General features: G+C 41.7%; 1 protein-coding gene across 2 annotated transcripts in view; it reads left to right on the top strand.

The window, feature by feature from the left end:
- The first annotated feature begins 5,529 nt into the window (after positions 1–5,529).
- Positions 5,530–25,647, top strand: part of KLHL30 (kelch like family member 30) — a 38,347-nt gene continuing 18,229 nt past the window's right edge. For both annotated transcript variants that reach the window (XM_040427911.1, XM_040427912.1), the window contains exon 1: positions 5,530–5,619. The gene's annotated coding sequence lies outside the window, so the exon portion shown is untranslated. The remainder of the gene's footprint in view (positions 5,620–25,647) is intronic.

Here is a 25,647-nt window from a genome sequence, read left to right on the forward strand (position 1 = left end):
CAAGAAAAAAGCAGTATGGTAAAGAAAAACTAGTGGCCATCATTACTTTAAGAAATGAAGGTCAGTCAGTCAGCCGAAAAATTGGGAAAACTTTGAAAGTAAGGGCTATTTGACCATGAAGGAGAGTGATGGGGTGCTGCGCCAGATGACCTGGCCTCCACAGTCACCGGACCTGAACCCAATCGAGATGGTTTAGGGTGAGCTGGACCGCAGAGTGAAGGCAAAAGGGCCAACAAGTGCTAAGCATCTCTGGGAACTCCTTCAAGACTGTTGGAAGAACATTTCAGGGGACTACCTCTTGAAGCTCATCAAGAGAATGCCAAGAGTGTGCAAAGCAGTAATCAAAGCAAAAGGTGGCTACTTTGAAGAACCCAGAATATGACATATTTTCAGTTGTTTCACACTTGTTTGTTATGTATATAATTCCACATGTGTTAATTCATAGTTTTGATGCCTTCATAGTCATGAAAATAAAGAAAACTCTTTGAATGAGAAGGTGTGTCCAAACTTTTGGTCTGTACTGTATGTGCTACATTTACCCCTATTGCACTCAGTTTCTAAGTTTGCATGTGATGGCTTCTCTACTCATGTAAAGTTATATCATTGTATCCTCCTCTTTCTGGTAATGTCATATTCACATCACTCAGTGACATTTTTATTTCAGAGAGCTACACCTGGAGAACCTTCAGGGAAACTGCAAGATGTCTTGCAATTCCCAGAGAGATCAAAACTAAGCCAGTGTCTTCAGAAAGCAAGAATCACTGGAATTTTTCTTCAATCTGTGAGTCTGAATAACTATGAATAACTGCAATTGCAACTGTTATTACAGTTTGTTAGATAAGTCCTACACATATGGAAAAATATGATGTTTTATCTAAGCTTATTATGCTGTTTATAGGGAGAGCATAGTGAGAATCAGGCAGAAGATGCTCTATCCGAGTCGGGGGCCACGGTAGACTTGGACTCTTTGGTACCTACATATGACAACCAAGGTAGACCAATACCAGAATGGAAGAGGCAAGTGATGGTACGAAGATTGCAAGCTCACCTGGAAGAAGAAGCCAAACCGGTAATCTTACTTTGAGGATTCCAGATGTTTACTTGCATTCCACATCACATATTTATAGAACCATTAGTTTTCATATGTCTAGTCTAGTTATATGAGCCTCAATCTCCTCATGCCAGTCACTGGAGATTACACTCAATTCTACGATACCCCTAATGGGTTGATATGGTCAAGATGACATGGGAAATTAAGTTTCCTTTATATGCATATGGGTTAAAGGAATAGTAGGAATAGTTCAGTCATAAATTGTTCATTGGACTGTCTAAGAGTGCCTACACATGGTGCAGACTACGAGCGTATTTTTCCAAATGGAAAAAACACTGCGTAATATAGTACAACAAAGTGTATGAGATTAGACAAATTTTATGTACAAACTTTGCCTTTTTCTTAGGTGCATAAATTGACCTTCTGTGTGGATTTAAAAAATCTGCAGCATGTCAGTTGTTCCTTTTTTTTTAGTGCAGATTTCAGCCTTTTCAAAGAAAGGGTGAGATCTGCATCAAATCTGCACCAAGAACTGCATAAAAACACAACAAAACCACAATTAATAGTGCAGATTTTCTCCAGATTTCATGTGAATTTTCTGCACAAAAATCTGCAAAGTGTGCAGCTGCCCTTATAGTAATCATCAATTACTTTAGATGGTTATGTTAGCAATTAGGTAACCATCACACTAATTCAATTAAATGTTACAGGGGGAACTGAAATATTCTCATGCACGGAGTGCCCTACTGGGTCCTTATGGTGAACTAGTTACTGAGGAGGAGCTACATGTCTTTGATGGACTGATGGAAGATCTTCGTCGTCGCAGAGAATATCAGCAGTATGAGAAGGAATTAAGGAGACATGTAAAAAAGCTGCAAGCTCGTCTACCAACACCTTTGATCAATGTCAGCATCAATACTGAGCTTCTTCAGCAGACAGAGGACCCAGAGTGGAGCCAGTGCATGTCAAATGTGATCAGCAGTATCTCAAATCTTCTGTCCACCACGAATGGTACCTCAGATTCTGCTAATGCCATAGTCAAAATCCAAAGGCATCGTTCTCCTTCACCATCTCCGATAAAGGAGCTTCTACAGTGTGGGGTATCAGTCCGAAGATTAAAGGTCCATTTTGAGAGGCAGCAGCAACCACGTGGTCGATCTCCAGTCAAGCATTCTAAAGTAAAAAGAGAACCAGAAGACACTAGTGATTCTGGGATAAGTTCAGAAGAGACTCCTTCACTCAGGGGTTCTCCTGTCCCCTCTAGGACATTAAGGAAAGAACGCATTGTCCTCTTGTTTTTAAGTCACTGGAAGAGATCCGCATATTCTGTGCATGCTGCACTAAAAGCTACAAAGACCACGGATTACAGGGAGTCTGAGCAGGATAATAATCATGACCAGGATACAACACATTCTAATGATATTCCTAATATGATCCAAAGAATAGATGAAATGGAAGGTAATACTTGTGATGATGAAATATCCAACAAGCAACCTCTTAAAAATGAATCAAGAAGAGGAACACAGCAAATATTGGTACACATCCAGGAGAGTGGTATGATATCACACAACACTCAGGACACTGATGAACTAGGAAGTGTTAAAGATTCTTTGGAAGGGGATGATCCCCCTCGTGTAGGTGCAATTTTGGAGCAGCTAATAAAGCAAAGAAGCACAGTTCAACATCTAATTGGAAGCTGGCGTTCAGTGTCTTCAAATGTCCCAACCCCTACTGGACATTCATCAAATCGCCAGTCACCTGAACAGCTGCTATTCACATCTAGTGGTCAGGCACCTATTAATCATGACAGTCTTACTCTGGACTTGTTCATGTTGGGATACTTCAGACTTCTTGAGCAGGATCTACCAGAAGATGAAAGACGTATGAGGCATCTGCTCTGTTTTGAAGTTTTTGATCAGCTGGGACGTTACGGCTGGCCAATAGCCAGAGAATTCCACTGCACTGTCTTACAGGAGATTGCCACTGGAAAGCGCACCTGGTCTGATGGTTTTGAGGACATCAAAGCTCAATTTTTTCGACCTGAGGCAGAGCAGGTTGTACGAAACAGAAATGCCCAACTTTCTGATAGCCACGATATATGTCAATGTATTGAGCGAAGCTTTTCATTCTGGAAAGAGAAAGAAGCTGAAATATTTGGCGCAGACTAATAAAGAGTTGTCAGTATTGGGAGTAACGTGTTTAGTTCTATGTAAAATTTCACAGAAACTTTCCAGTGATTTAAAAACCTAATGGAGAACATCAAGGTCAACTGAGCACTAAGAGGTCTCACTGGGGTGACATTATGTTTTTGTGTAATAACCTCCTCAATACACTGTGGATTGCCCTTTTCTCATAAAGTATTGTGGTTATTGGCGATCAGATGGGAAGAATCAGTAAGTTATAATATACCATCGACTGTAAAATATATTCAATGTCAGTAATTGAAGACTCCATGACCATGTAAGATACATGGTCATGCCTAAAACCCCTACATAGCAGTGTCAGCAGTGTTGCATGGTCAAAACTGCTATCTGACTTCCTGTAAGGCCACTTTCGCATGGTCAGGATTTGGTCAGTATTTTGGATGAGTATTTGTAAACCAGGAGTGGGTCCGAAACACAGAAGAGGTACAAATCTTTCCAATTTGCTTTCCTATTCTCTGCAGGTTCCACTCCTGGTTTACAAATGCTGATGCAAAATACTGACCAAATACTGACCGTGTGGCAGTGGGCTTAAGAACATATTCAACTTTAAACACAATTTTACATGATAGTATTATGCTACATAAAATAACGAGTAAAAGAATCTTCTCATCCCAGGTTATAATCTGTGTAGTAATTTGCGGCAGTGCTGATCGTTTGGGGAAATAAAATGAAAATATAAGAAAGCATATGTTGGGGAACTATAAGGCCTCCCCCATACACGTGTCAAGAAGAGCCATAGACAGTTATCTTATTTGTATGGGGTACTTTATTTATATACATTGACTCCCTGCATTACAGGAGCTCAGATAAGCCAACAACCAGCAGAACTGTAAATACATCACTGGACTATATTGGAGGTATGGTTTAGGATCAGTAGGCAATGCACTGTATTAATAAACTACCGTAGCTTGCTATGGTGATTACATTTGTAAGTATGCTGGTGTTCAAATACGTGTTTTAGCCTCTATTTACTCCACTTTATGAGTTTACTTTTGGGGCATACAATATTGCAGGGAAATCTCACAGCATGTGCCCCTAAAGTAGAGCACCATCGTATACCACAAGTGTATGTGATTTTATTTGCAGCCTTGTATGTGATTGTATAGGAAAGTATAGTAGACTGTACTGTCCTATACAGTTAAAACAAAAGCTTCACCTGCCGGGCAGGTTCCAATAAGGAGATCTTTACAGACTCATCAGGTCCATGGACCTGTTCAGTATATACACATGGAGTACTTCCTGTTATGGCACATGGCAAACACTAGATGTGCACACTGTGAATGGAGTGTAAGGGGGATTTTTGAGGTTCAGACCACATATTGCCAGCATCGGACTAGCCCACCAGAAGATCTTCCGGTGGGCCAGGCTCTGATACCATGGTGGGCCCCAAAGGTCCAGAAAGAGCTGCCTTTGGAGCCAACCACTTGCCACTGGAGTCTATTTCTTTCAATCAAAACCTGTTAAACTTTACTGATGATATAGGGGTTGTGCCCCAAGAATAATATCATCTGGTGGGCCCAAGGAACCTCAGTCCAACACTGCATACGGCCTCTTCCATGCATCATTACAATGGGATGTGTTGTCAGCATGGACATCAAGTTATGACACCAGGCGGTAAACAGAGAACCAGCAAGGCATTCAGAGAGCAGCCTCATGGGAATGGACAAGGATCAGTATGGTACATACTGGATATTCAATATGTAATTATTTTGCTATAATAGGGCTCACTCTAGTTTCCATTTTCTTTTAATTGGGTAGAAGTGCAGAAGACTTCAGAAACCTAGTTGGGTGGACATTAGCTGAGGTGGGATTCCTATAAATTTCACTTTAATGATGTACAATTTACAGTAACAGTCATAAATAATACATTAATATTGCATGCAAATTTTGTACTTCGCTATAATATCTCACCTAATAAATTGTAGTTAACTGTCTGACTATTTTAATGTATTGAAGCAAATACTAATACCGAAGAAGCTGTGACCCTTAATAAGAAATAAAATCTTATAAAGTAATCTTGCACTGTAATAATAAGAATATACATACAAACCTACTATCTATGGTAACATATAAAGCAGAATAAGTGCAATGTCACATGTACATAATGCTCCAGCTACATTGTTCCCTTGCTGGCCTATGACCCTGAGACCGTCCTGATGCCTGGAGGTATGTATGTGTGTTCAACTTTAAAAATCTTGGGAGGGGGCAGCTGAGAAGGGTGAGGAATGTGCCAGCCGGACTGCCATTCAGTGGGCGATCTATTAATAATCCCAGTGAGCTGTTGGCTCAGAAGCAGTAGAAATACTGTACAGATCTGCCAGAGGAGCAGGACATCTACACGGCCGTTCTGTGCGTCCAGACCTGGTGAGACATTGGTGGCAATGGTGGGAATAACGTTTACAATTAGTTATTATGTATGCCATTTCTACAGAGCACATTTACCAGTTGAGGTCCTGCCATTCTTGTTTTCACGTTGTGAGTTATTTTGGAAGGAGGTATTGCTTCATCACAGATAGAATTGCCATTTCACGTGGTGTTTTGTCTGACGTTCTCGTTGTACTGCGGACACATAGCATATGTAAAAGTTTTCTTGCACTTTTTTTTCTAAGGGTGGGTCCACATCACGTTTTATGCCTATGTTTGACGTACATGTTACACAGTCCGGTAAAAAAAAATTATACTTTTTTTACAATGATTAAAAAAAAGTATATGTGGTTTTTTTTACAATGGATGCCTCTGTATGGCATCAGTCTGAGGCATCCATTTAACATATATGTTTATTGTATACGTTAAAAGGATGGGAAAATTGTGATATGAACCCACCCATAATGCCTGGTTGTAACTCAATTTTATTCAAAGGGGTTGTCTGGGATATTTTCATTTTAAAGTCCCACCATCACCACTCTCTGCATGAAGAGGTGGTGATAGTGAGTTCACTAAAAGAGTCCAAGAGGGGCCTGAATGTATTTCTGGAGAGTAATAATATTACAGGCTATAGCTACTAGAGGGGTCGTTGATCCAGGGAGTTATTCTGATTGCCTGATTGGAGTCGGGAAGGAATTTTTTCCCCCTAAAGTGGGTAAAATTGGCTTCTACCTCACAGTTTTTAGTTTTTTTTGCCTTCCTCTGTATCAACTTGCAGGATAACAGGCCGAACTGGATGGACAGATGTCTTTTTTGAGCGTTATGAACTATGTTACTAGGTTACCCCCCAGCATTACCCATAAAGACATTCATACTCACCTGCTCCCCACTGCTCCTCGCTGCTCCATTCCCGCTCCTTGACTGTCTTCAATGCACTTTCGGTCCCCGTCTGCCAAATTACGCATGTATGGGGTCTTGTGTGTCACTGCAACCAAGTACTATTGTCAGCCAGTCACATCGCCAAGTGGCATGTTTTCCAATAGTGACATGCTGTATGGGGACACGTCCCCACTGAAGCCAGTTACTGTGTCTTTGTGGAAGCTGACAGGTGGGGACCAGAAGTGCAACGAAGACAACTTGGAAGCCACGGAGCAGCTAAGTATGGATCTCTTCACAGGTACTGCTAATAGGGGGAAGAAAGAAAATCCTGAACAACCCCTTTAAAGGCTGGGCTACACTGATATTAGGTGCCACATTTTGTAAGCACACAGTGGTGAAAAAAATAACAATGGAGCTCATTTAATTACAATGTTCGCATGCTACTTCAGTATTAGCCATACTAGTACACTTCAATCTACTGTGACGGCTAATTGCAGTGGATTAAATTGTTGTTGGGCACAATGCCTAAGGGCACAATGTCATTTAATAAAAGTTGCTGTGTTGCCCTAGATTTCACTCTAGAAATTAATTAATATAATAACATTCTGTATTCATGCGCAAGACAGATAGAAACAAAACCATAAAATACTAATATAAGGCTCCTTTCATATCTGTAGCAACCAAATGTGGTAGGCCTCTTGCACACAAAGTTTTTTTTCCGTTTAACCCCTTAAGGACTCAGCCCTATTTCACCTTAAGGACTTGGCCATTTTTTGCAAATCTGACCAGTGTCACTTTAAGTGCTGATAACTTTAAAACGCTTTGACTTATCCAGGCCAATCTGAGATAGTTTTTTCGTCACATATTGTACTTCATGACACTGGTAAAATGAAGTCCAAAAAATTCATTTTTATTTATAAAAAAAATACCAAATTTAGCAAAAATTTCAAAAAAAATTGCAAATTTCCAAGTTTCTATTTCTCTACTTCTATAATACATAGTAATACCTCCAAAAATAGTTATTACTTTACATTCCCCATATGTCTACTTCATGTTTGGATCATTTTGGGAATGATATTTTATTTTTTGGGGATGTTACAAGTCTTCAAAAACCCAATTTTTAGGGACCAGTTCAGGTCTGAAGTCACTTTGCGAGGCTTACATAATAGAAACCACCCAAAAATGACCCCATTCTATAAACTACACCCCTCAAGGTATTCAAAACTGATTTTACAAACTTTGTTAACTCTTTAGGTGTTCCACAAGAATTAATGGAAAATAGAGATACAATTTCAAAATTTCACTTTTTTGGCAGATTTTCCATTTTAATATTTTTTTTCCAGTTACAAAGCAAGGGTTAACAGCCAAACCAAACTCAATATTTATGGCCCTGATTCTGTAGTTTACAGAAACACCCCATATGTGGTCGTAAACCGCTGTACGGGCACACGGCAGGGCGCAGAAGGAAAGGAATGCCATACGGTTTTTGGAAGGCAGGTTTTGCTGGACTGTTTTTCTTTACACCCATGTCCCATTTGAAGCCCCCTGATGCACCCCTAGAGTAAAAACTCCATAAAAGTGACCCCATCTAAGAAACTACACCCCTCAAGGTATTCAAAACTGATTTTACAAACGTCGTTAACCCTTTAGGTGTTCCACAAGAATTTATGGAAACTAGAGATACAATTTCAAAATTTCACTTTTTTGGCAGATTTTCCATTTTAATCATTTTTTTCCGGTTACAAAGCAAGGGTTAACAGCCAAACCAAACTCAATATTTATGGCCCTGATTCTGTAGTTTACAGAAACACCCCATATGTGGTCGTAAACAGCTGTACGGGCACACGACAGGACGCAGAAGGAAAGGAATGCCATTCGGTTTTTGGAAGGCAGGTTTTGCTGGACTGTTTTTTTTGACACCATGTCCCATTTGAAGCCCCCCTGATGCAACCCTAGAGTAGAAACTCCATAAAAGTGATCCCATCTAAGAAACTACACCCCTCAAGGTATTCAAAACAGATTTTACAAACGTTGTTAACCCTTTAGGTGTTCCACAAGAGTTATTGGCAAATGGAGATGAAATTTCAGAATTTCAATTTTTTGCCAAATTTTCCATTTTAATCCATTTTTCCCAGTAACAAAGCAAGGGTTAACAGCCAAACAAAACTAAATTTTTATGGCCCTGATTCTGTAGTTTACATAAACACCCCATATGTGGTCGTAAACAGCTGTACGGGTACACGGCAGGGCGCAGAAGGAAAGGAATGCCATACGGTTTTTGAAAGGCAGATTTTGCTGGACTGTTTTTTTTGACACCATGTCCCATTTGAAGCCCCCCTGATGCACCCCTAGAGTAGAAACTCCAAAAAAAAGTGGCCCCATTTTAGAAACTACGGGATAAGGTGGCAGTATTGTTGGAACTAGTTTAGGGTACATATGATTTTTGGTTGCTCTATATTTCACTTTTTGTGAGGCAAGATAACAAGAAATAGCTGTTTTGGCACCGTTTTTATTTTTTGTTTTTTACAACATTCATCTAAAAGGTTAGGTCATGTGATATTTTTATAGAGGCGGTCGATATGGACGCGGCGATACCTAATATGTATACTTTTTTTTTATTTATGTAAGTTTTACACAATGATTTCATTTTTGAAGCAAAAAAAATCATGTTTTACTGTTTCCATAGTCTGAGAGCCATAATTTTTTCCGTTTTTGGGCGATTACCTTGGGTAGGGTATGATTTTTGCGGGATGAGATGACGGTTTTATTGGTACTATTTTAGGGTGCGTGTGACTTTTTGATCGCTTGCTATTACACTTTTTGTGATGTAAGGTGACAAAAAATGGTTTATGTAGCACAGTTTTTATTTTAAATTTTTTACGGTGTTCATCTGAGGGGTTAGGTCATGTGATATTTTTATAGAGCTGGTCGATACGGACGCGGCGATACCTAATATGTATACTTTTTTTTATTTATGTACGTTTTACACAATAATATAATTTTTTAAACAAAAAAAAAATCATGTTTTAGTGTTTCCATATTCTGAGAGCCATAGTTTTTTCAGTTTTTGGGCGATTATCTTAGGTAGGGTCTGATTTTTTGCAGGATGAGATGACGGTTTGATTGGCACTATTTTGGGTTGCATATGACTTTTTGATCGCTTGCTATTACACTTTTTGTGATGTAAGGTGCCAAAAAATTGTTTATTTAGCAGTTTTTATTTTTTACGGTGTTCATCTGAGAGGTTAGGTCATGTGATATTTTTATAGAGCCGGTCGATACGAATGTGGCGATACAAAATATGTTAACTTTTTTTTATTTATGTAAGTTTTACACTATAACAGCTTTCTTCAAACAAAAAAAATTATGTTTTAGTGTCTCCATATTCTGAGCCATAGTTTTTTTTATTTTTTTGGGCGATTGTCTCAGGTAGGGGCTAATTTTTTGCGGGATGAGGTGATGGTTAGATTGGTACTATTTTGGTGGGCTTACGCCTTTTTGATCGCTTGCTGTTGTACTTTTTGTGATGTAAGGGGACAAATTATTTTTATTTAGCACAGTTTTTATTTTAACTTTTTTACGGTGTTCATCTGAGGAGTTAGGTCATGTGATATGTTTATAGAGCCGGTCGATACGGACGCGGTAATACCTAATATGTATACTTTTTTTTTTTCCCTATTTTTTAACAATTTTTTTTAACTTTACTTGGGGAAAATGACGTTTTTGTTTATTTTTACTAGAAACTTAAATTTTTGGGGGGGAAAACTTTATTTTTTCAACTTTTTTTTCACTTTATTTTTTGTCCCACTTTGGGGGGTATATTCCTTTACAATGCATTCCAATACTTCTGTATTGGAATGCATTGGCTGTATGAGTAATACTGTGTATATTACTCATACAGCTTCCTGCCTGTGAGATCCAGGGGGCTGGATCTCACAGGCTCGTCACCGGAAGGCAGCGCGATGCCTTCCTTAGACATCGCGCTGCCTTCCATGCCATCGGGTCCCCCCCACAGCCGCATGGGGACCTGATGACACCGCCGACACCCGCCGCAACCGCAGGTAAAAGCCGCAAACCGCAGGTCTGAATTGACCTGCGGTTTGCGGCGATCGCCGATACGGGGGGTCACATGACCCCCCCGGGCGTTGTGACAGGATGCCCGCTGAATGTTCGAATTAACCCCCGCGGCGCCACAATCACGATTTAAACTTAGGACGTACCGGTACGCCCTGAGTCCTTAAGGGGTTAAATTCAGATTTTTGCGTTCCATACACGGACCGTCTACGGAACCATTCATTTCATTGGATCTGCAAAAAAAACTGAAGGTACTCCATATTCCTTCTGTTTCCGTATTTCCATTTTTCCGTTCCGTTCAAAGATACAACATGTCCTATTATTGTCTGCATAATGGACAAGTATAGTACTGTTCTATCAGGGGCCAGCTATTCCGTTCCGCAAAAAACGAAATGCACACGGACCGCAAAATACTGAAAAAGCTATACAGTCATGTGCAAGAGGCTGTAGTCTGATCCAGCAGAGGAACAGATTACCGCATAGCCGGATACTGCCACACACTGCTTGAACCTCATTGACTCTAATGAGATCTGACAGGGAAGCAACAGTATTTGGATGGCTGAAAGCCAGCATTTATGACGGAAAGCCGCCAGACCCCCCTCAGATTCCAATAAAGCAAAGGGGGTGCGGGGGAGTGCGGAAGTATCCGGCTATGCTGGATATGGTAAACTCTAGTAGTCTGTACCTCTGCCGGAATAGACTAGCAGTATTGGTTGCCACCTATTTAAACCTACCCTATTGCATTTTTCTACAGATTTGTAGTCAGTCAAACATAACGTGAGTCAAGGGCTGTTTCTGATGCATCAGTATTTTTGTATACTGTATTTGATGTCCTAAAACAGTGGTTCATTTTTATACTGTTAGAGCAACGTTACCTCCAGGGCTTCATAGGGTGAAGTTACCTTTGTTGCCCCAAAGTTATCCATGGATAGTGAAGTGGTAGTGTACTCAGTGGAACCATTTTTCATCACTGCTACAGTCAATAAGGTTGCAAAAAGATACAGATCCATCTGGTCCAACCCATAATCCTACTGTGTTGATCCAGAGCAAGGCAAAAACCTTCATGATGCAGAAACCAATTGACCCATAGTAAAGGAAAAATTCCTTCCCAATTTAAATTATGGCAATTAGAATAAATCTCTGTATCAACATCCAGAGAAATCTTGCATGTATAACTTGTGATTTTATTAGTTTCAAGAATGTCATCCAGGCCCCCCACAACCTCCTCTGGCAGAGAGCCCCATAATATCACTACATTTACAGTAAAGAATCCCCTTCTATGTTGATTGTGAAACCTTCTGTCCTGTAAAGCAAAGGATCAGTAACCTCCGACACTCCAGCTGAAACTACAACTCCCAGAACCTTCCTTTTACTTCTGTGGGAGTTACAAGAACAGTCGAGTACATTTGCATGCTGGGAATTGTAGTTTCACAGCAGCTGGAATGCCAGAGGTGGAAGATGACCTATTGTCATGGTTGCAGGTCCAGGTATAAAGAGATCATTAGGAAGAGTAATTCAAATGTCCTTTTCTAAACTGAATAACAAATAGTTTTATGTACCAAAAATTGTCTACATCGAAAACTATCTAACGTGCATATTTACCAATTCTCTAATATAACTTTGTTATCCAAATTATTTGTTAACGACAAGCAATGCTGCATGGACAGTCCCTGCAGTTCCCCGTCAGACCTGCCATTATAATTCAAGCTGTTTAAAAGTAGTTCACTGACGGGTCTTCAGCCAGGAATGTGAAATTGCTGCAGTCTAACATGTTTTTTAGTCACCACAAACAAATAACATTATTTTAGGGAAAAACTTTTTATAAAATCCCCTTGTATATCTAGTGATCGCGGAGTCTCCTTGATTCAAGTGATCTCTGATATGCTCACATACAGGTGGAATAGAAAAGTATAACATGCTGAATGTCTAAAATTTTCTGTAGAGGAACGAACCAAACTGTTCACTACAAAATTCTGACCCCAAAATTGGAATAGATAACAGCAGAAAGAAGTAAGGCAAAATTTCATGCTTCCCCAACATAAATCTACCGTAATCTTTTTTGGACAAAAAGGAGGAAATATATCTGCTCTGAGGCCAAATTTTTTTGCTCCCCTCACGGACCAGCAATTGCACCTCTGGGAATTACTAATTGTCCCCTGTTTAAAGTAAAGGTAGGATAGGTGCTTTCAGCTTAGACAGCCATGACGTTTTTAGTATTACTTCAGTATCTAAATGTCCTCACTATGACCTTAAAGCTGGGTCTACATGGCAAGCTTGGCTGCGATACCCATCTTTTGACCAAACTTTGCTTTGTAGCAGTGTAGTCATTCAACTGAATGAACCCACAATGTGACACTCAAGTTGCTTGACTCCAGAATCCAAAAAAACAGCAGTGTTGGATTTTTTTTTGCGATTCTGGGGTTATGGCACCTTTTGAGTTGTGCTATGACCCCTCTCAGTTCAGTGGCTGCACTGCTACAGTGCGATCTTTGATCACGTGATGGGTAGTGTTGAGCGAACTTGTGTTTTAAGTTCGGCGTCGAAAGTTCGGGTTATCGAAGAATCGCGTTATGGATTCTAAATTCCGTTATGGTCCGTGGTAGCGGAATGCATAACGCGATTCTTCGTTAACCCGAACCTGAACTTTCGACGCCGAACTTAAAACACAAGTTCGCTCAACACTAGTGATGGGTGTCGCAACCAAGATCGCCGTGTAGCTCCAGCCTTATGCAGAGCAGATATAATGTTATTTGTACCATCCTACAATAAGCACTGATGGGAGATTTAGGTCCACTTATAGAGTATACGGGAAACTCCGGCTCAGCCTGGAACATCTTTAACACTCTCTCATCATAACAGATTGAGCACAACACAATGTAAATGACTGGGATCAGGCATCACTCTGTAGGATGTTTGTGGCACGCTTTGTCCCATACAAAAATGATTAAATATGTCATGAAACTGAGTTGTATTAGGTTTCCTTTTTGTCTTCATCCACAGCATGGATGAATGATCAGGAATGATAGACATTACTTGATGTAACAGCCGCTAATCTTGGTTAAAGGGGTATTCTAGTTTTTATTTGTTTAATTTATTTGTTTATAGAATACAAAAAAAACATACAATTTTCTAATATACCTGTATTTAAAATTCTGCATACCTACCTTTCTTATATCAGGGAGTTGACCCCTATATGCAGCCCGTGTATTAGTCCTGTGTAATGTATCCATGGCCTAACTCAAACATGTCATCAGTCATGTTACACTCTTTACATCATATAATCGCTGTCATTCAGTAAGCAGCAGTGTTACATGACATAAATGTGCTGTGTCAGCACACCAGAGATATCCATGTGATAAGTCAACAGGGCTAGTGTTGGAATAATGACTTTATTGTGATTATTACAGTAAATACAATGTTGTGTGTATTTACATGGCCATCTGCTTCTAGGTGATGTTGTAAAATGGCTGCCTGTCTCTAAGTGATGTTGTCATGTTGTTAATAAGGTTTAGTGTTAAAAAAAATCAACACACACAGATCTGTTTCTACATAGGCATGATGAGGTGCTGCTGCAGATAGTAATGCTATATATCCTGTATATGTTCTTCTCCCAAATACACTACTATTCACCTTTTAGACACATGGGCACTTAACTGAAAGTCGGGTCATATGATGGCTCACATGACCGACAGCTATCCAGCTGTTTTATAGATGCATTTTACAGGGCTAAAAAGGATTATACTATTTTTTTCTTTAGGTAGAGGCTGCTGTATTTTAAATACACGTCTCACATAAAGTTAGGGATATTTGGCTTTCAGGTGAAATTTATGGAAAATATAAAAAGTTCACGATACAGTAATATTATATCATGAAAGTAGGGCATTTAAGTACAAGCATACAATGGTGATTTCCTCATTTCAATTTATTGAAACAAAAACCAACACCAGTGGTGGGAATACCCCGACAGAAAATGTCAATGTCTCAATAACTTGTCATGTGGCCTTGAGCACTAATTAGCTTGACAACGACGTCTCATGGCATTCACAAGTCGACTTATTGTCTGCTTAGGTATGGCACCCCCACTCGTCTTGAAGGGCGGCCCTCAGGTCATTGAGGTTCTGGGGTACAGAGTTACGAGCCTCTACACGGTGACTCAGCTGATCCCATAGGTTTTTAATGGGATTCAGGACTGGAGAAAGTGCAGACCACTCCATTTGAGAGTGCATGGCCACTCCATTCCCTAATGATGCGATCTTGACGAGCTGAGGCATTGTCATCCATGAAGATTAAATTAGGCCTGTGTTGTTCATGCAGAAGCACAATGACTGGATTAATGATGTTATTCAAGTAGTATGGGCTTGTCACTGTACCATTCCCAAAGTGTAGGGCAGTTCTCTATTGACTAGACACACCTGCCCACACTGTAACACCGTAACACCACCACCAAAGGCTTGTCTGGTGACAACAATGGTTGATGAATAGCGCTTTCCTGACATCTCCAACATTGATATCGGACATCATTTCTGCTCAGTGAGAATCACCTTTCATCAGTAAACAGCACTGAGGCCTACTGGTCCCTTGTCCAGCGTAGATGCTCCCTGGCCCATGCAAGAAGATGACGTCTGTGCCTGGGGGTGTGGTCAGGTCGTCTAGCACGCAGACCACGCTGATGTAAATGGTTTTGAATGGTCTGATGTGACACTTAGGTGCCTCTCACCTCCCTTAAATATGCCAATGAAGCGGTCATCAGTGTGGGATGTGGCCAAAGGACGTCCACTTCTATGCCTTTCTGTGACGCTTACAGTCTCTCTGTATCTCTGTTGCAACCTGCTGATGACACTCTAAGCTCAGTGGCCACTTCCGTCTGAGAACTTCCTGCTTGAAGCCTCACAATGTCGAGGTACTATTGATCAACTGTTAAATGTCATCTTGGTCTCATGATGTCAAAATGTGAACAGCATGATGAGAAGGACTGTTTAAATACCAATTCTAATTGAACCAGGAAATTTATTGGGCGAATCATGGATCAAACACCTGTGTGAATTTTGCCATTAAGCTCCTTATTAGAGAACAACAAGTTGTGCAAAAAGTACTGAAACACTGTACAGTTGGACATGTGCATTCAAAAGTTTAGAGAAGGTCACATTAAGTTCACCTGTAAAGGTTAGAGCGCATTTTAGGTTCATCCTGAAATTTCACCCACAAGCCAAATATCCCTAACTTTTTGTGAGTAGTTGTATGCTGAATATGTAAATTAATAAGAATTTTTGTAGTAATATTAGATATACCAAATGGTTGTGTTCTTCTTTTCAAGTCCCATCTCAACAGGTCATGGTAATGTCACCAAAGTCCTGCAACAGACTCAGCGCAAGGCAGGGTGGAGGTACTGGAACCAAAAATATTGGTGCTGGCCTCCATCCCACCTCTAGGACTCACCTGACCTATTACCACAAGCACATATCGGAGAGATGGTCAAATATGTATGTGACCCTGACCCTCACCACTGAAGTATATGGGAGTTAGGGAGTATTCACCTCTGTGGGAGATTTATCAAGACTGACATTTTCATACGTCCGTCTTGATCCTGTATGCATTGGAGTGAGGCATACACCCAATATATTAAGAGGCAGATGCCTCTTAGCAAATTAGGTGCCTCCTTGTACCAGAAACTAAAATCCACGCCAGACTTGAGCTATATCTTTGCCTTCTTCTGGCATAAGTTATAGTAAATCTGGTAGAGGCTCCGCACCTCCACTTTTCTTGCCACTTTTCAGAAAAGTGGTGAGAAGCTCAAAAAGTTGCAAACCATGGTGCAAACATGGCACATGCCATAATTTAACACTTATTAACTCCACAAAAGTGGTGCTAAAGCATTAATAAATCTCCCCCAGTAAGCATTACTACAGTATAGGGCTCTATTCTCCTAAATATTTTTCGGCCTCCATTAGGTACACTGCGAAAAAACTGTTATACAATAGCATAATATACTACGCTATTCCATAGAAAGGTCCACAGTACAAAAATGTAATCCATGTTGTATTTTGCTATGCCTGACATCAGGGGCAGCCTGGTAGCTTAAAGTTGCCCTGGAAATAAACCGGGTAGGCACTGGGTAGGTCCAAATTGACAGAAGACAGGGCAACACAACTAGGAAGGGCCAAAACAAATATTTAAGAACAACAGCAGGCAGGTCAGCAGTACCATCGTACAGCACAAAATACCGCCCCAGAAGAATCAAATACCACAGTACAGCACAAAATACTGCTGCCCCACTGCAGTATTCAACTGTATGACTGCCGTGAGGACGGGGATACAGTGCAATTCAGGAGGGGACCTCCGTCTACCGGCCAGGTGCATAAGTCCCTGATGTCCCTAGCATTAATTGATGCTTAGAGGATCAGATCATTATGTACCTGTAGACAGCTGTAATTTCCCGGTAGGGTCTATGGCCAGTCTGTCCCTGCATGACATGGGGCACTACTATTGGAATGGATACATGTGATAGTCGAGGCAGTATTGTGTTCACACAGTTGGTTTGTAGTTAGAAATCGATATGTGGAAGTGAATAATGTTTTGCTCTAAACATGGAACCAATTGAAATGTTTCAGTGAATGCAATACCGTATCCTAATTAAACACAGCTTCAAAATATGGAGCAGTGCTGAATAGCAGACATAAAATTTTAATTGGAATCTTCTACTCATTAACTGAGATGGTATTTTCAGTGCATAAAACTATACAGACAAAGCGAAGGTCCTGTAACTGTGAGAAGAGGTTGTGCTCCGAGAGATTCACAGCACGGGGCAACATGAAGGCTCCGGTGTTCTAATTAGAAATTAATCTGACGTCGCTAAGCAGCATGGACACTGAAAAAGGAAGCTCTGCGAGGAGACTATGAACCAGATAACCTGACCATGCATGAGGCTGCAGACTTTTTTTCTTCTCCAGCTTAAAGGGGTTGTCTCAGATAATTAAAAATCTCAGACAAGCTCTCTAATTGTCTAAATGAATAAATGTTATACTCACCCCTTTCTCCAGCGCTGTTCTTTGTGGTATTTGCCCAGTCCTCTTGCCACTGCTTCTTTACTAACTGCCATATATATGCACATGACCACTGCAGCCATTCACTGTCCACAGATATGCATAAACCATAAGAAGAATGAAAAAACAGCGGCACTCACCAAAAACCTGTGAAAGGCTGTGCTGTACTCGCATCCGCCATGTTTTATATACATATGGTTTATTCATACTGTACATGGAACTTTGTTTGCTGAGTACCACCAGTGGTCACAATGTGAGGAGTGCAGTAAAAGTCCAGCACTGAATGTTTCACACATAAGGTAGTACCGACCACCTTGATCTATTTTTGCATAATGTCCACAGTTATCTATCACTGAGGACAGTGATTGGCTGCAGTGGTGAGGTTCCATACAACAGCATGGCGCTGGGCACAGTAGAGGGGACGTGCAGGTATGTGGCACTTGACTGCTGCAGCCAATCACTGTCCTCAGCGTTAGACTGCTTAGGACAGTGACTGGCTGCAGCAGACACATGCCGTATTCCAAGCAGCAGCAGGACCAGGGCTGTGAAAAAGTTAGTGTAGCCGGCCGCGCCCCTCCCAGTCTATATGGGTAGTGTCCACCCCTCCTTCCCTGGTGCTAGGAGCAAATGACCCATAAAACCTCTTAGGGCTCATAGCCCCAGACCATAATGTCACAGGAAGATAGTTCCAGGCCCAATTGATCCGCCTTGGTTCCGGCTACAACTAGAGTCCAAACATGGTATCGTTATTTGGTTTCTGTAGGAAGATATGGATATCTCCCTTCCCTGACATCGCCCCATCAAACAAAGACCATGGGCACGTACATCGTGGCCACCGGGACACAAATATGTATCCGGTTTGTGCCTGCGATGGCCGGGCGATTCATAATTCCTTATGAAATGTAGGTGCCAACATGTCTGGGAGGTAGCATTGATCCTGGCAGGGCTGATACCTCCTGCTGGGGGTTTTTCCTGCAGGATTTAGCTTGCTTCCAAACGGACTGATGGAGGTGTGACATTCTCCACCTGGGGCCTTCTTGAAGCCTGGACCCCTGGGGATTTATTCCTTGCCAGCTGACACTCAGATCTCAGATGGCTGGGGGGTGGGAACTTTTTTTGGATGTACACTGATAAACATGCCAAGAGGTGACTCAAATGACAATCAGGGCTGGGGCTTTGAAGCAGGGCCCTCCTGTGGAGTTCACTACCTCTGCTATCTGTCAGCAAATGGGGGTGTGAGGACATGGCTGACAGTAAATATTAATCCATATTCATCACACCTCCCCCTTTTAGAGGGCGCCAGGGGGCAGCACATTTTCTGTGTTCCCCTGTGCGCCCAAGATCAAATTATATATTTAATCGCTGTAAGGGCACAGTAGATTTAACACAATATACACAGAGAATATAAACAGTGGTCTGAGGTTACAGATACTGATTATTTGGGTACAACAGGGTTAGGCAGAGTAAAAATCAGTTACCGGGTAGATGAAAGTTTCTTTGGGTCATAAGGGTGGAATAGCCCTTGACTTCAGTCACGTGGGGGCGGTGATGTCAGCGGTTTCCAGGTCTCTCTAAACACATTTGCACGATGTGATCCCCTTTCAGAGAAAGACACCGCCCGCTGGCTTGCATGGGCTTATGACCTGTAGCCGGCCGCACCTCTCCCCGCCTATATGGGTAGGGTCCACTCCTCCTTCTCTGGTGCTGGGAGCAAATGACCCATAAAACACCTTAGGGCTCATAGCCCCAGACCAGAATGTCACAGGAAGATGGTTCCGGGCACAATTGATCCGCCTGGGTTCCGGCTACAACTAGATTCCAAACATGGTACCGTTATTTGGTTTCTGTGGGAGATATGGATATCTTCCTTCCCTGGCATCGCCCTATCAAACAAAGACCATGGGCACGTACATCGTGGCCACCGGGACACAAATATGTATCCGGTTTGAGCCTGCGACTCAGATGGCTGGGGGGTGGGAACTTATTTTGCATGTACACTGATGAACATGCCAAGAGGTGAATCAAATGACAATCAGGGCTGGGGCTTTGAAGCAGGGACCTCCTGTGGAGTTCAATACCTCTGCTATCTGTCAGCAAATGGGGGTGTGAGGACATGGCTGATAGTAAATATTAATCCATATTCCTCACATACTGTAAGTCGAATGTTGGAAGGAGGTTAAAGGGGCTGTGCAGTGGAGTAATATAAATGTCTTATTCTTAGCATAGGTCATCAATATCAGATCAGTGTGGATCCAACTTCCAGCACCCTTGCTGATTAGCTATTTAAAGGGGTTTTGGCGCTAGTGCAATCACTGATTCCTCTTCAAAGTTTACCTGCGCATCATCTCCTTTGCAGAAGTAGCACAGCTATAGTTACACTGCAACGCCGCTACAAGGGGAGATTGCACGCAGGTAAACTTTAAAGAGGATGTAGCACTTGCGCGAGCACCAAACTCCCTTCAAAAAGCTAATCAGCAGGGGTATCAAGAGTCACAGCTCCACCGATCTGACATTGATGTTCTATCCTGAGGATAGATCATCAGTTTTTCTTCCTGAACAACACCACATGTCAGTGTTTGGTCAGTGATTTCCATCAGTGATTATAAGCCAAAACCAGGTGCGGCTCTAAACACAGAACAGGTGAAGATCTTTCCCTTACGTCTGTGGAGGCTCTAATCCTGATTTTAGCTCACAATCACTGATGGAAATTACTGACCAAAACACTGACGTGTGAATGAGGCTTTAAGGAAGGAATTTTATCCTTATGAGACATTGGTACTGTCAAACTAAAGCCTTATTCACACTTCAGCGTTTTGGTCATTGATTTCCATCAGTGATTGTGAGCCAAAACCAGAATAGGAGCCTCCACAGACATAAGGTATAAGGGAAAGATCTGCCCCTGTTCTGTGCGTTGGCTCTAAACCTGGTTTTGGCTCAAAATCACTGATAGAAATCACTGACCAAACACTTACTGTGTGAAGGAGGCCCATATTTGAAATGGATAAAAGTAGTGCATTCTGTGTTATTAGAGTGCATTTCTATTATACACACCCTTAATAACAGCCCCATAGATTAGCACAATGGATTCCTAGAAATAGAGATTATGATATTGCTCATGAAAAGCAAACTTTTTATGCATTTCCAGTGGCTGCTTTCTCATATTATTAACCACATGGAAACACAGCTAATGAAACTACAGATGCATATTACAGTATGTAACTGCTGATAACTCAGTTCCTTCGTATATGACGCTTTGCTCTAGCAATAGACCTGGGTAATGAAAGAGTATCAGAGGCATATGCCAGATTTATTTTTCATTTTTTACGATCCACAATTAGTATAGCTAGAAAAGCCACTAACATTAGCTTGCCAGGGAAGTGACTGCTGCAGGCCAGATGATACCAATGATAAATGCAATGTGATGATGATTTCAGGTAACTAGGCTGTAAACACTGTAACCAGCCCTTCAATTTACAATTGTCTGAAATTCTGACTGCACCAACAGCATCATTGGCTGAAAGTTAATATACAGGTCTTTTCACAATGTATGCAGCATTTTTACCATATGTACTGTAATGTATCATACATTAAACCAATCCATAAAATCAATGCCACTGAGTAGACATCCATGTAAAACTAAAAAAATTGGTACCTGGCAGTATACTTTTTTTTTTACTAGACGCCTCTGTATGAAGTAGCACAAACTGCTGCTAATCCTGCAGGAAAAAAAAGGAGAAAACCTGGGATATATGACCGCACAGAGGCCAAAAGAACACTCCGTTGGCTGCTGTCGGTATAATGGGTCCATGTTACGTATGCGTTGGGCACTTTCTCAGTGTGTGCATCAAACATACACTATATATGCAGTATGGAAAAAAAAAATTCTGTTCTCAGTTTATAATAATTATGGCCGGACGTTGTACTGCAAACTAATATAAAGGAAAAATGGTGGTGGCCACTAGGGAATCCTCTCAAAGGCCCATGTTCTGACATAATAAAAGGACCCAGCCATTATAGGGGGCAGTAGCAACTCCATCTGAAGCTGGTAGTAAACTTGGTAACCACTGGGTAAAAAGACGTTCTTTCTGACCAATTCCTTTCCACAGGGCAGAGACACCTCTTTATTAAGCCTCATTCACATGTCAGTGTTTTGATCAGTGATTTCCATCAGTGATTTCGAGCCAAAACCAGGATTGGAGCCTCCACAGACATAAGGTATAAGGGAAAGATCTGCCCCTGTTCTGTGTTTAGAGCCGCACCTGGTTTTAGCTCACAATCACTGATGGAAATAACAGACCAAAACACTGACGTGTGAATTAGGCTTTAACCAGATTTTAGAGCCAGAGGACCCAATCTAGCAGACTCAGCATGATCCTGTATTATAGCTGCCCATTCATTTAATTAACACTATGCAATATTACATTTTTATGTGAGTCTGCAGTTTCTCTTGATGAAATTGGCCGCTGGGACAACATTTACAGAGTTGTTCTAAAGCCACTGCTGTGTTGGCTGTGTGTTCAGGGTCATTGTCTTGTTGGAAGGTGAACCTTCAGCCCAGTCTGAGGTCCAGAGCACTCCGGATCAGGTTTTCACTAAAAATATCACTGTACTTGGTTCCATTCAGCTTTCCCTCAACCCTGACCAGTCTCCCTATCCCATCCACGGAAAAACACCCCCACAGCATGATGCCACCACCAATAGAGGAGTTGGAATGACCACTTAAGCTACACCTGAGACCAGAGGTGTGGTCATACCCAGCAACAACACAGAAGCAAATGAAATCAGAGAGGCTGTCAGATCACATCACGTGCAACCAGTCTCTTAGATCTTCTGCCCCTTGTCACAGGAGAGACCATGACAGTCTTTAATTTAAGAATTCTGGAGGCCACTGTGCTTTTGGGACCTTTCAGTGCAGCAGAATTTTTTTTCACCCTTTTTCCATATATGCACCTACACACAATTCTTGGTAACCTCTTTTATCAAGGCCCTTTTCCCTGATTCCTTAGTTTAGTGGGGCAGCCAGCGCTAGGAAAAGTCCTAATTGTTCCAAACTTCTTCCATTTCATGATTATTGAGGGTACTGTGCAGCAGAAAGTTTTTTGCATCCTTCTCCAGATCTGTTAGTCCACACAATGCTGTCTCTGAGCACTACAGGCAGTTCCTTTCTCCTCTTGGCTTAGTTTTTGTTCTGATATGCATTGTCAGCTGCAAAACTTTAAATAGTCAGGGGTGTATTTTTCCAAATCATGTCCAGTCAACTGAATTTATTAGAGGTGGATTCCAATCAAGGTGTAGAAACATCTCAAAGATGATCAAGAGAGCTAAATTTCAAGTTTCATAACAAAGGGTGTAAATACTTATGTTTATGCAAAATTTTAGTTTTTCCTTTTTAATAAATTAACAAAAAATTGTAAAATTCTATTTTCACTGTCTCTTTATTGGGCATTGAGTTTAGAATAATGGGGGGGGGGGGGACGACTTTTATTTTATTTTAGCACAATAGTCGCAATATAACAAAATGTCAAAAAAGTCAAAGGGTCTGAAGATTTTCCAAAAGCATGGTATAAAATAGTTAACATAATGTTAACTTACCAAATATGGGACAACCTCAGGTTTGTTCACATGGGCAGCACAGTGGCTCACTGGTTAGCACTGGTGCCTTGCAGTGCTGGGGTCCCAGGTTCAACTCTCATCTGCATGGAGTTTTTTTTATGTTCTCCCCATGTTTGTGTGGGTTTCCTCTGGGTTCTCTGGTTTCCTCCACTCTCTAAAGGCATACTGAAAGTAAAATAAATGGTATAAGTACTCTTGTTACTCCAACCTAAAGTATCTATGAAATGGGTTTTCTGGGACTAGGACAATTTTGTTAATCGACTTAGTACAGTATTAGAGACTGGTGATAGCAGAAATGTCAACTTAATATGAAAAGTGTACACATCATAGAGATGGCTCATGCAACTGTTGTGGGACTTCTGGCTTGTTCCATCCCATATTTTCCAGGACTTTCACAGATTTCTTCTCTCCTTAGACATTGTATCATTACCAGACAAGTGAACATAGAATTCGCCCCAACAAGCACAAGCTCCCCTTGTTCTGGGAATGAGTAGGGTGGTGGATGCATGAACCAGCACCAGTAGGGAGGAACCATTTTTATTCTATATATACGAACCTTTGTCATTTTTGAACAACCTACAAAAAAAAAAAAAGCCCAAAACAGTACCCAGAAAATACACTGCTCAGAAAAATAAAGGAAACACTTAAACAACACAATGTAACTCCAAGTCAATCACACTTCTGTGAAATCAAACTGTCCACTTAGGAAGCAACACTGAGTGACAATCAATTTCACAAGCTGTTGTGCAAATGGGATAGACAACAGGTGGAAATTATAGGCAATTAGCAAGACACCCCCAATAAAGGAGTGGTTCTGCAGGTGGTGACCCCAGACCACTTCTCAGTTCCTATGCTTCCTGGCTGATGTTTTGGTCACTTTTGAATGCTGGCGGTGCTTTCACTCTAGTGGTAGCATGAGACGGAGTCTACAACCCACACAAGTGGCTCAGGTAGTGCAGCTTATCCAGGAGGGCACATCAATGCGAGCTGTGGCAAGAAGGTTTGCTGTGTCTGTCAGCGTAGTGTCCAGAGCATGGATGCGCTACCAGGAGACAGGCCAGTACATCAGGAGACGTGGAGGAGGCCGTAGGAGGGCAACAACCCAGCAGCAGGACCGCTACCTCCGCCTTTGTGCAAGGAGGAACAGGAGGAGCACTGCCAGAGCCCTGCAAAATGACCTCCAGCAGGCCAAAAATGTGCATGTGTCTGCTCAAACGGTCAGAAACAGACTCCATGAGGGTGATATGAGGGCCCGACGTCCACAGGTGGGGGTTGTGCTTACAGCCCAACACCGTGCAGGACGTTTGGCATTTGCCAGAGAACACCAAGATTGGCAAATTCGCCACTGGCGCCCTGTGCTCTTCACAGATGAAAGCAGGTTCACACTAAGCACATGTGACAGATGTGACAGAGTCTGGAGACGCCGTGGAGAACGTTCTGCTGCCTGCAACATCCTCCAGCATGACCGGTTTGGCATTTGGTCAGTAATGGTGTGGGGTGGCATTTCTTTGGAGGGCCGCACAGCCCTCCATGTGCTCGCCAGAGGTAGCCTGACTGCCATTAGGTACCGAGATGAGATCCTCAGACCCCTTGTGAGACCATATGCTGGTGCGGTTGGCCCTGGGTTCCTCCTAATGCAAGACAATGCTACACCTCATGTGGCTGGAGTGTGTCGGCAGTTCCTGCAAGACGAAGGCATTGATGCTATGGACTGGCCCGCCCGTTCCCCAGACCTGAATCAAATTGAGCACATCTGGGACATCATGTCTCGCTATATCCACCAACGTCACGTTGCACCACAGACTGTCCAGGAGTTGGCAGATGCTTTAGGCCAGGTCTGGGAGGAGATCCCTTAGGAGACCGTCCGCCACCTCATCAGGAGCATGCACAGGCGTTGTAGGGAGGTCATACAGGCTCGTGGAGGCCACACACACTACTGAGCCTCATTTTGACTTGTTTTAAGGACATTACATCAAAGTTGGATCAGCCTGTAGTGTTTTTTTCCTCTTTAATTTTGAGTGTGACTCCAAATCCAGACCTCCATGGGTTGAAAAATTTGATTTCCATTTTTTAATTTTTGTGTGATTTTGTTGTCAGCACATTCAACTATGTAAAGAACAAAGTATTTCAGAAGAATATTTAATTAACTCAGATCTAGGATGTGTTATTTTTGTGTTCCCTTTATTTTTTTGAGCAGTGTATCATAAAGATTTATTGTGTATACAAATAAAATAAAATAAAATGTTATTAAAAATCAGGTGGCAGAAAAAGCATCCTCCAGAGACCACATAATTTACAAATGGGGGTGAATATGGAAAGGTGTGGATATTATAATGTATGGTCTGGACTACATCTACTGGGATAGTACCCTGTAAACAACATAGCTACATATAGTGCCAGGATTAAATACTAATAACTGTGT

This window comes from Bufo bufo, chromosome 4, assembly GCF_905171765.1.
Source record: "Bufo bufo chromosome 4, aBufBuf1.1, whole genome shotgun sequence".
NCBI classification, from domain to species: Eukaryota; Metazoa; Chordata; class Amphibia; order Anura; family Bufonidae; genus Bufo; species Bufo bufo.